This window comes from Cynocephalus volans, chromosome 3 (genome assembly GCF_027409185.1).
Source record: "Cynocephalus volans isolate mCynVol1 chromosome 3, mCynVol1.pri, whole genome shotgun sequence".
Taxonomy (NCBI): domain Eukaryota; kingdom Metazoa; phylum Chordata; class Mammalia; order Dermoptera; family Cynocephalidae; genus Cynocephalus; species Cynocephalus volans.
Window position 1 is genome coordinate 144,775,158 of NC_084462.1, and position 12,607 is coordinate 144,787,764.

Below are 12,607 nucleotides of genomic sequence, written 5' to 3' on the forward strand. Positions count from 1 at the left end.
ATGTCCCTAAGGCATCTAAATAAAATGAGGATTCAAACTTTAGTTTTTGAAAAAAAACACTATGTTGCATTTCTAAAAATAAGTTTTGTTCAGAGAGAGCTTTCTATAATGCTAGACGGCAGGCATTCTGGCTTACATTTACAGACAGTGACAATGGAATCTCCTAATCAATGTACAGTCAACAGTCTGGTGTTAACTCTAATCATGGGTAAAATAAAGGTAAGGGATGGATGATCTGCAGCTTAGCAAGGAAAAACAGAGAGCAGCAGTGACTGAAGGTCTGTGGGTGTTCTGGGTCAAACACAAATGCCTTCAGGGGCCAGATAGGCAATGCACATTTGTAAAGCAGCAGTGGGTATAACATCACACAGAGGTTTAGGGGTTATGACACATCAAGCACACACATCTGGGAGCTAGTCATGTCCTATGAACCACCAGTTTGTGATTCTATATCTAAAATCCAGAGCAAAGTGACCTCACTAATTGGGATTATTTCCTTCCTGGAAGAAAAACTGGGAACTAGAGAGAGGCAAGCATTCTTATTATGAGGCTCAATCTCTTTTTTCGTTTGTTCGTGTTGATGTAATTCATTAAATCTTGCTGAGGCAAGGTCAGAAAGGTCCTGTATATGCTTTTCCTATTTTCACCAAAGCAAAGGATCATAAAGTTGATGGACAACTTAAGCCTGAGAGATGAGCCTGCAATTTACCAAAGAGATCCTGACAACTCATATTATGTTCCTATCTAATTGGGCCTCCCTTCCCCTACGTCTTCTTTACTTCATACACCGGAGAAACACATTCCATAGTCATTTATAAACAGCAGGGACTAATTATATAATCTTGAGAGATCACTTTGCCCAGCTGAATTTCTTTTCTTATCAGTAAAATAGGAATAATAATATCCTATACTAGCTTCCTTACAAGATTTACATGGAGATAAAATTAAGTGGAACATAAAAAAAGGGTTTCAAAAAGTAAAATAATTTCATAGTAGAGTGGCATTTACTTACCTTACAATTATGAGAATATAAATGATAATTCCTTACAATTAACTAGATTTTAATTTAAGTTTTAATCAGCCTCTTATTTAAATTTATGAGTGCTCTAATATTAGCTCCTTCCATGAGTTGGAAATATACCATATAAATTTTTCTTCAAAAGAGTAAGTATATCTATAAATACATGTGTCAAAGATAAAAATATTTCCTACTCCAAAAGTTCTCCCAGTATTATGTGAAAGGGTATGTGAACAGGTAGTTGAGTCTGCTGTTTCTTATGGTCTCTGTTGAGACCACCTCTATGAGAGATAAAGCAAAAATCATCCATTACAACTGAAGAACTCATGTCATTCTTGGCTCAGAACACTTTTAAAAATATTATCTTGGTAAAAGATTCTAAATCTAAAATTGAGGAAGATTTTCATTAACCAAAACATAATAACAAATATTTAAACTTAATGTTTCATAGATCACAACACCTAAGTTGAAAGAATATTTTTGGAGTCAGGGTAACAGGGCTGTGTTTTCCGGAGCAGAAAAAAATTAAACATTCTTTTCTGCTTGAAATCAAATCAAGAAAAAAAAAATTTTTTTTTCTGTGTCATTGAGAGAATGCTTTCATCATGTAGCCAGGAGAAAAATGCTTGGAAGGAATAGGACCATTTTTTCCTTATCAAAACATTAAAAAAGAGCTGAAAATAATATCTTTCTTGATCAATGATCTAACTACTCAGTTGTTTTCCTTTCCTTAGAAGCAAGAGAAGAAAGTCCTTTCTGTGTTACAATTCATTGATTTGATTTTGTCTTTTGATGCTCTAGCAAACAGTAAAAGACATATATACACATAAGACTTAACTAACCAATATCTTTAAAGAGTACATGAGAGAGCCTCAGAAGAATGCTTCTACATACAACAGGGAAAGTTCCTTCATAATGAGGCTCACCTCACAGCAGCTATGCTGTTTAATATCATAGATCACAATTACCTGTAACTATAGTGTTTCATTCCTGTATTCACTCAACAAATACTTATCAAACATCAACTATGTGCTAGCACTAGGAATGTACTTGTAAACAACATCCCTGCTCTCTCAGAACTTCCAATCCAGTGCAATAAAGCAAGGAAATTAATAGGTATTTAACATATCAGATTTTGATACATGCTATGAGGAAAATGTGGTATAATAAAATACTTGAAGGACGTGAGAGGGACTGTGGTGTTAAGTGTGGTAAGAGAAGGTAACATTTGATCTGAGAGCTGGAGGGAAGAATGAAGTGAACTGTCTCAGAAAAGAGTGAGCTGGGCAGAAAAAACAGTAAGTTTCAGTTTTCAAAAGTCTAAAGGCAAGAGTGGGCTTTCCATGTTTAAAGAAAAGAAGGACATCATTGTTGATGAAGTAAAGAGAAAGGAATGATGGTAGCCCTAGTCACATTGGGTTAGTCATGTGGTCCTTTGAAGGTGAAAGCAAAGACTACACAGGGATGCACTGCATAAAGACATTTCAGTCAATGACAGACTGCATATACAACAGCGGTCTCATAAAATTATAATGGCTATACCACATAACCTAGGTGTGTAGTAGCCTATCCCATCTAAGTTTGTGTAAGTACAGTCTATGATGCTTAAACAATGATGAAATCACTTAATGATGCATTTCTCAGAAAGTAACCATGTTAAGTGACACATGACCATATCTTAATATGCGTGAGATAGGAAGCCCTGCAGTATTTTAAGCAGGATGAGAGACACAATTCAGTTTACATTTGGAATTAATAATTTGGAAGCCAAGTGATAAATATACTCTAGGGGGCCCGGAATGTGAACATGGAAAGCAGCTAGGAGGCTCTTCCAATAATCCAGATGAGAAATGATGATGACTAGGATTTGGATCAAAGGAGGTGAAGGAAGTGAGAAGGTAAAATTGTCTAGATTTGCTGATGGGTTAGGTTTGTTAAAAAAAAAAAGTAGTGAAAGATGATATTAAGGTTTTGGCATAAGCAATCAGAGCAGCAGAGCTGCTATTTACTAAGAAAGAGATGAGTCTGAAAGAGCAGTTCAGGTACTGGGGAAATAGAGTTCAATTTTAGAAATATTAAGTTTGAGATGACTTCTGCACATGTAAATTTTGAGTAGGCAGTTGGGAATGCAAGTTCTAAGGGCTAATGTTATAAATTAGAAGGCAGAGTACAAAGATATAAAAACACTGTGAGACTTCTTGAAATCCCATGGGGAATGAGAATATATATATATATATATGAATATATATATATATGAATATATATATATATATATTCATATATATATATATATATAGAGAGAGAGAGAGAGAGAGAGAGAGAGAGAGAGAGAGAATGTCCTAGGACTAAGCCTCAGGACTCTGTAATATGTAAAGGGCGGGGACATGGGATGATCCACCAAAGGAGACTAACAAAGAGCTATTTGTTAAAGGAAAACCAAGAGAATTGTATCTGGTAGCCAAGTAAAAAGGGTGTTCCAGAGAAAATTAGTAAGCAACTGTTAACTACAGCTATATTTTCAGACCACGGTGGAATAAAATTAGAAATTAGCAACAAACAAAACTGTGGAAAATATACAAATTCATGGAATTAAGCAACATACTCCTGAATGACCAATGGGTTACAGAATAGATAAGGCAAGCAATCAAGCAATTCCTTGAAATGAAAAGCACCATTTACCAAAACCTATGGGATACTGTGAAAGTAGTACTAAAAAGTTTATTGCAATAAGTTCTTACATCAAAAGAATAGAAAGACTTCAAATAAACAACCTAACATTATGTCTCAAAGAGTTAGAAAAACAAGGACAATCCAATCCCAAAACTAGTAGATGGAAAGAAATAATTAAGATCAGAACAGAACTAAGTGAAATAGAGACCCAAAGAACAATGCAAAAATCAATGAAACCAAACAGTTGGTTTTTTGAGAAGATAAACAAAATCAAAAAGCCATTGGCCAGACTAACTAAAAAGAGGAGAAGACTCAGATAACAAAAATCAAAAATGAAAAAGGAGACATTACAACTGATACCACAAAAATACAAACAGTCATTAGAGATTATTATGAACTATATGCCAACAAATTGGAAAATCTGGGGGAAATGGATAAATTTCTGGATACATACAAACTACCAACACTGAACCTAGAAAGGGCATAAAACCTGAACACACCAATAACAAAAAATGAGATTCATGCAGTAATCAGCAGTGTCCCAACAAGGAAAAGCCCATAACCAGATAGCTTCACTGTTGAATTCTAACCAACCCTCAAATGGGAATTAATAACAATTCTCTTCAAACTATTCCAAAAAATTAAACCATAGGACATTCTCCCACACTCACCCTATGAAGCCAGAATCATCCTGATACCAAAATCAGACAAAGATACAACAGAAAAAGAAAACCATAGGCCAATATATTTGATGAACATCAAAAATCCTCAACAAAATATTAGCCAACATAAATCCTCAACAAAATATTAGCCAACAGAAAACAATAATACATCAAAAAGATTATACACCATGACCAAGAGGGATTCATTGCCAGGATTCAAGGATGGTTCAGCATGAAAAAGTCAATAAATGTGATACATTACATCAACAAAATCAAGGACAAAAAGCATGTGATTATCTCAGTGGGCACAAAAAATGCATTTCACAAAATTCAGCATGCCTTCATGACAAAGACTCTCAACAAATTAGGTATAGAAGGAAAGTATCTCAACACAATAAAAACCATATATGACAAACCAACTGCCAGCATCATACTGAATGGGGAAAAACTCAAAGCTTTTCCTTTAAGAACAGGAAAAAGACATGGATACCCACTCTCTCGACTCCTATTCGACATAGTATTTGTAGAAATATATGTTCAGATCCTTTACCCATTTTTTAATCAGATTATTTGGGGTTTTTTACTGTAAGGTTGTTTGAGTCTCTTGTATATTCTGATATTAAACCCTAGTCAGATGTATAATTTGCAAATATTTTCTGCTGTTCTGTGGGTTGTCCCTTCCTTCTGTTCCTTATTTCCTTTGCTGTGCAGAAGCTTTTCTGTTTTATATAAACCCATTTGTTTATTTTTTCTTTCATTCCCTGTGCCTTCCAGGTCTTATTCACAAAATATTTGCCCAGTCTAAAGTCCTGGAGGGTTTCCTCTATGTTTTTTCCTAGGATTTTTATAGTTACAAGTCTTATGTTTAAATCTTAAATCCATTTTAAGTTGATTATGTTATATGGTGAAATGTTTGGGTCAAGTTTCATTCTTCTACATGTGGATATCCAGTTTTCCAGGCACCATTTACTGAACAGGCTGTCCTTTCCTCAATGTATGTTCTTAGTGCCTTTACCAAACACCAGTTGGCTGTAGGTATATGGGTTGATTTCAGGATTCCCTATTCTGTTCAATTGGTCCAAGTGTCTGTTTTTATGCCAGCACCATATTGTTTTGGTTAATATAGCTTTGTGGTATAATTTGAAGTCAGATAGTGTGATGGCACCATTATTATTATTATTATTATTATTATTATTATTATTATTATTATTATTATTATTATTTTGCTCAGTATTGCTTTGACTATTTGGGGTCTTTTGTTGCTCCATATGAATGTTAGGACTTTTTTTTCTATTTCTGTGAAGGATGTCATTGGTATTTAAATGGGGATTGCATTGAATCTGTACATTGCTTTGGGTAGTATGGACATTTTTGCCATTTTAATTCTTCCAATCCATGAACAAGGAATATCTTTCCATCTTTTGGTGTTCTCTTTAATTTATTTCAGCAGAATTTTGTAGTTTTCATTGTAGAGATCTTTCACCTCATTGGTTAAATTTATTCCTAGATATTTTATTTTTTTGGTAGATATTGTAAACGTATTTGCTTTCTGGTTTTCTTTTTCTGATTGTTTGTTGTTAGTATATCAGAATTCCACTGATATTTATGTATTGATTTTGTATCATACAACTTTACTAAATTCACTTATCAGTTCTAGGAGATTTTTTTGGTAGAGGGTATAGGTTTTTCTATACATAGGGACATGTCATCTGAACACAGTGACAATTTGGCTTCATCTTTTCTGATTTGGATGCCCTGTATTTCTTTCTCTTACCTGATTGCTCTGGCTAATACTTCCAATACTATGTTGAATAGGAATGGTGAGAGTAGGCATACTTGTCTTGTTCCTGTTCTCAAAGGAAAATCTTTCAGTTTTTCCCCATTCAGGATGATGTTGGTGGTGGGTTTGTCATATGTGGTTTTTATTGTATTGAGATATTTTCCTGCTATACCTAACTTGCTGAGAGTCTTTATCATGAAGGAATGCTACATTTTTGTAAAATGCTTTTCTGCATCTATTGAGATAATTGTATGGGTTTTGTCCTTGATTTTGTTGATGTGGTATATCACATTTATCGCTTTGCATATGTTAAACCATCCTTGCATTCTTGGGATGAATCCTCAAGGGAGTGCTATTTCTGGAATCACGAGAGAGATATAGGTCACTATAAATACATGAGAGAGAACAAAAACCACTAGAAGAACAGATACACAAATGAGAAAGAGAAAGAAAATGTATTTTATCACAACAGATAATCACCAAACAGCAAAGATAAACAATAAAAGGGAAAAAAAGGAACATAAGCAATATAAAACAACAATAGAGAAATTTACAAAATGGCAGGAATGAGGCAATACCATTCAATCACAACCCTACATGTAAATTGACTAAATCCTCCTCTTAAACAATATAGACTGGCTGAATGGATTCAAAAACTAGATTAATCCACTGCAAGAAACTCACTTCACAAATAAAGACTAATAATGAAGGGATGGAAAAAGATATTCCATGCAAATGGAAACCAAAAATGAGCAGGAGTGGCCATACTTATGTCATATAAAATACACTTCAAACAAGAACTGTAAGAAAAGACAGACATGGACATTGTGTAATGATTAAAGAATCAATGCAGCAAGAAAATATAACAATAGTAAATATATATGCACCCAACATCTGAGCACACAGATACATAAAGCAACTGTTATCAGATCTAAGGGGAAAAATAGATCCCAACACAGTAATAGTTGGGGAATTTAATACACTGCTGTCAACATTGGACAGATCATCTAGACAAAGGACCAGCAGAGAAGTATTGAATTTAAGCAGCACCATAGACCAAATGGACTTGACAGACATAGACGGAACATTTCATTCAATGATGACAATATACACTCTTTTTATCAGTACATGGATCATACTCCAAGACAGAACATGTATTAGGTCACAAAATAAGTCTCAACAAATTGAAAAAGATTGAAATCATTTCAAGTATATTTTCAGACCACAATGGAATAAAATTAGAAATTAACAACAAACCAAACTGTGGAAACTATACAAATACATGAAAATTAAACAACATGCTCCTGAATGAGCAGTGGGTCAAAGAAGAAATAAAGCAGGAAATCAAAAAATTCCATGAAACAAATGAAAATACAAGTAGAACATACCAAAGCCTATAGGATACTACAAAAACAGTACTAAAAGGGAAGTTTATTGCAATAAGAGCTTACATCAAAAGAATAGAAAGACTTCAAATAAACAACCTAACATTAAATCTCAAAGAACTAGAAAAATACGAACAATCTAATCCCAAAACTAGTAAGCAGAAAAAAATAATTAAGATCAGAGCTAAGTGAAATAGAGACCAAAAGAATGATACAAAAAAAAAAAATCAATGAAACAAAAAATTGCTTTTTATTGAAAGGATAAACAAATTATACAAGCCATTGACCAGACTAAAATAGGAAGAGAGAAGACTCACATAACAAAAATCAGAAATGAGAAAGGAGAGGTTACAACTGATACCATGGAAATACAAAGACTCATTAGAAACTATCATGAACAACTATACACCAACAAATTTGAAAATTTGGAGCAAATGGATAAATTTCTGGACACATAAAAACTACTACGACTGAACCAAGAAGAAATACAAAACCTGATTGTGTTTTGTTGCTGTGCAGAAGCTTTTCAGTTTTATGTAGTCACACTTATCTATTTATCCTTTTATTGTCTGTGCTTTCAGTGTCTATCCAATAAATCATTGCCAAGACTAATGTCAAGAGGGCTTTAGACCTGAAATTGTAAAACTCACAGAAGAAAACATAGGGGATAAGTAGATTATGCTGAACAACTAGACTCTTTTGCTAAGTATTTAAATATGTTGATCATAACCTAAACACAGAGATTGCAATTATACCAAGCTTGTGATATGGTAAAACTGCTTTTCAATTCTCCCATGGGAAGCTTTATTGGACTTATTTATGAGGTCATCATGTTAGCTAACATGATGACAAATTAGGCCCTGACTTAAGTTACACTTCCAGTGTAATAGCATCAGACACCCTAGTCTTATTAACTACAACAGTTATTTCTATGGCCATTAGAGTCTTTGAAGTGCAGCCACATTTTAGGATAATATTAGTCCAAATAAAAAAAGTTGCTTGCTGTTAAAAGATCCATACCACTTTTGTCTTATGAACTGTACTACATCATATTTTATTCCAGTTAATACTAGGACTACAAGCACTAAGCTATGGCAAGACCTGTAACATAACAGCAATACAACAACCAGGTTCTTCATGTAATTTAACATTTTACAAAATTTAGCATTTTGGTGGTGTCCCATTATCAAAAGCTGTAGATGCCTTCTTTTTCCACAAGGACAGTGCTGTAGATTTTTTCACATACTCTTATTATTGTGATAACTTCATATTTCTTAAGTTCCTCTACAAATTTGTTTAAGGTTGCATTGGTCAGATTGTACATAATAAGAAATACCATTTTCTTGCTTGCGATTTCCACAGAGGCTGAGAAGTTTGAGTTATGTTAACTTACTTAAAAAGACATTCTATAGAGTTATGAAAGAATTTTAAAATTGAATACAGAAATGATAAAAAGTAACTGAAGTTTTCTTTACACCCCTTGAAATTCTCAGTGCTTCAAGTATGAAGTTGGGAGTTATGAGAAATGAAAACCTTCAAACAAGAAGGAGCAATCCTTCAATCCAGTAGTACTGAGACAATATAAAGGTAAAGACTGAGATTTACCCCAACCAGGTCAAAACTCTTGTAAAGTGTTCTTTAAATTTCAATTCAACATTCTTATGGGGGACTGTTGGTGGAGCAGGGATGAATTTCAACAGTTCATTTGTGTGCATAAAGGTTGTGCTGTGCTTGGTAGTAATCTCCCCTGCCCTTGACAAACTCCATAAATGTGATTAAGAATACCACAGAAATAAATATGTTTATTCATTGAAAACTGTGGTCTAATTATATAGTCGGTCCCTAGGCAGTAGTGACAAATGTGGTGCTAGGACACAGTATCTACCATGCACCGAATAGCTGCAAAGAGAGCATGGCCCGAGCTGGCCCACAGCAAAGGAAGCCAATATGCATGCTGAGGCTCAAAGATTAGTTTTTATTCAAAGAAGGAAAATCTAGTATATAAAGGAATTAAAAACCATGTCAATGAATAAAAAATTAATGAACTGAATCTACTTAGCCAAAATAATAAACTTAATGGATGGAAGTGGGATAGTTGTTTTTCAGGGAGAAGTATAAGAATGTACATGGGGCTGGGGTGGGGATCTGTTAGTTGTCTTTCACGATTACTGTAATCTAGGTTTCCATGAGGTAGACCAGAGCCTCCTGACTGAAAACTCTTTCTTTCCCAATAAAACCCAGAATTTTCAACATGTCATATGTGGTCTGGCCACTGTCTATTTTTCCATACTTATCTGCCATGCATCCTTTCCTCATTCATCTTATAATCTAACAATTCCGATTCCTTGGGATAACCCTAAGGTGCATAATTTCTTCCCTTATACATTTATTATTTTTTTAAAAAGGATTGGTTAGAGTTAAAGCCTTGATTCTCACTTAGGTCCAACCTCTTTCCAACATCTCTAGCTTCCTTCTTACTAATTGGAATATGATTATGATGTAGGGGTAGATTTTGAGGCCATCCTAAAAGTGATCAACCCACTTCCTTGTACAGATACCATCAATACAGAAAAACAGGCCATGTTCTGTCTTTAACTTTGGAGCCATCCACCCCTCTTACCAGATCCCAGGAGAGAATGTCACCCCATGTCACTGTGAGGGCTTTCCATTCAGGTATTACTGAGATCCTGGTGAGGACTTCTGCTCTAAGGGCTGCTTTCTGCAAAGCAGAGGGCTCTAGTCAATGGAATCTTTATTTTTAGAAATGCTGCATTTTCTCCATTCTAAAAATAGTCCCTGGCAGCTCTCATCATCTAAAATTCCCTTGGGTAAATGCACACAAGTGTACATCTTTCAAATTATAGCATCTGACTAGGAAATTTTAGCACAAGTATTAAATTCCAGGAATTGAAGATAAATGAGATGACTTGTATAATATTTTGAGCTCCGTGGATGTAAACTGCTATAAATATCTAAGGCACAATAGAAAAAAGGAATAGGGGAATTTAAAAGAACTACCCCTAAAGCAGGAAAGCAAGTCCTGTCACTGGTTTTCAGTCAGCTTGGCAAGGGACAATTGTGAATTTTAATGTTAAAGGACCATGATCTGGGAAAATGGCTTCCCAAGCTTTTTCCTGTGTCTTTTCCATTTTGTCCATTCCTCTAGTTCAGTTAAGAAAGGAGGAAGGTAAACACTCATTTTCTCTGTGTGTTAGTGTAGCAGTTTCCTAAGCCAGCAAGAATGTCAAGAGGTTATAATTAATCCCTCTTCTTTAGCAAACCTATTTTCTTCTTCCTCTTCGATCTTCTTCTTTGTAGTCTTTTTCTTCTTCACAGTAACATTTAGATTCACTGCTAGAACTCAAGAATCTCTTGTTCACTTTCGTCCCACTCCAGATACTCTTTCTACTCATTGCCAGACAACTAAGGTAGAGGGGTTTCAGAAACACCCCTTCTTTCCACTACTTCATGCTGCCATCACAAGCATGACGCTTACCCTAGTTCTTGGACCACCCTCCCACCCCCTCTTTACTTTACTGCTGCTGCTGCTGCTGCTGCTCATCGGTTACGTGCAGCACACTGAGTCTTCACAGTCCCTGCTAAAATAGTGCCAGCAGGCACTAACTGTTGGCTCTTCTCTTGCCTCTTCCGATTTGTTCCTTGGGGAGATGGACCAGCATTCCCTGCTATCATACCATTTCAAAATGGGGCAGTCACAGTTTAGGAAGCATGGTTACAGCACCATATGACACTGGAAGTATATATATCCTACCTCCCCAGAGAGACTGTGGCCACCCCACAACCCCTCTAAAGCTGCATCTCTCTTCATCTCCTTACTTCTCTGAGAACCCATCTGATATCTATCCCTATTTTGCTCTGGAGAAGTGGGTGGATACATATGGGTCTGTTTGAAGCTACTGAGGCTTGGGGTTTCTAGTGTTTACACTTTATAGAGATAAACTCCAGAAATGTTATTGGCGATGATTCATTAGTCCTTTGTAACCTTTATTTTCTCTACTGCAGAAGGCTAGTATATACAAAACTACTTCTGTATGCCTATTTCTCAGGTTCCAGGATTTCAGTTCCAATATACTTGAAATTCAGGACACTCCTGTTGGGATCCTACTCGTAAATATTTTAAAATCTTTTCCATCACAAACCTTTAAATTACTAACTCTAAGACCTGGGAAACTGGAAGTCAGATATCAACATCTCTAATGAAGTAGTTAGAAAGAAAAGCACTAAATGTTTTCATGGAGAAATATATGCATTAAAATGTATCTATGGTTTGCATGTTTCTATAAAGGTACAAAAAGGACTTACAGCATTACGTTGGAGCAGAGTGGAGAGGAAAGCCCACAAGATTTCTAGTGAACAATGTGTAAAAGATGAAAAATAATTAGATAATAATTAGCATTTCTAGTTTAAGATATATATAATGGAATGGAAATTCTCTTAATGAAGTGGGCTGTTATTAATTTTGAATTTTAGTAGGAAAAAAATAAAAGGGCATTATTTGATTTATCCATGACCATTCTGTTTATTGCAATGTAAAAAATCACCCCCAGGCTTAGTGGTTTAAAACATCAACCGTCATGTTATTATCTCTCATGATTTCAGGGGTTAGAAATTTGGAGAGGACTAGATTGGGCAGTTCAAGCTGAGAGTTTCTCATGAAGTTGCTGTCAGACAATGGTTGGAGCTAAACAGTGGAGAGCTGGAACATGTAGGGGCTGGCCAAGACTCTTTCCCCCTCTCATCATGTGGTCCCATGAACTTCTCCATTTTGCCTGCTTATGTGAGTTAATTTGGCCTCAGAACATTGCTGATCTCAGGGCAGCTGGACGGCTTAATCAGCAGATCAGGGCTCCGGCAGGGCTCCAGTACTGGTGAACAAGGCGGAAGCCTTTGATGAACTAGCTTTGGTAGTCACATAGCCATTATATCTGCCATAGTCGTGTGGCTTCTAAGATTTAAAGGAAGGGCATGTAGACCCCACCTCTCAGTGAGAGGAGTATCAAATAATTTGGGGCTGTGTTTTAAAACCTTCACGTTCTACACTCTGGCCAGAAATTATTTACATTATCCTCAC

General features: G+C 35.4%; 1 pseudogene; it reads right to left on the reverse strand.

Moving 5' to 3' along the window:
- Positions 1-8,425: 8,425 nt before the first annotated feature.
- On the reverse strand, positions 8,426-8,884 carry LOC134372763 (protein tyrosine phosphatase type IVA 1-like; annotated as a pseudogene).
- Positions 8,885-12,607: the final 3,723 nt, after the last annotated feature.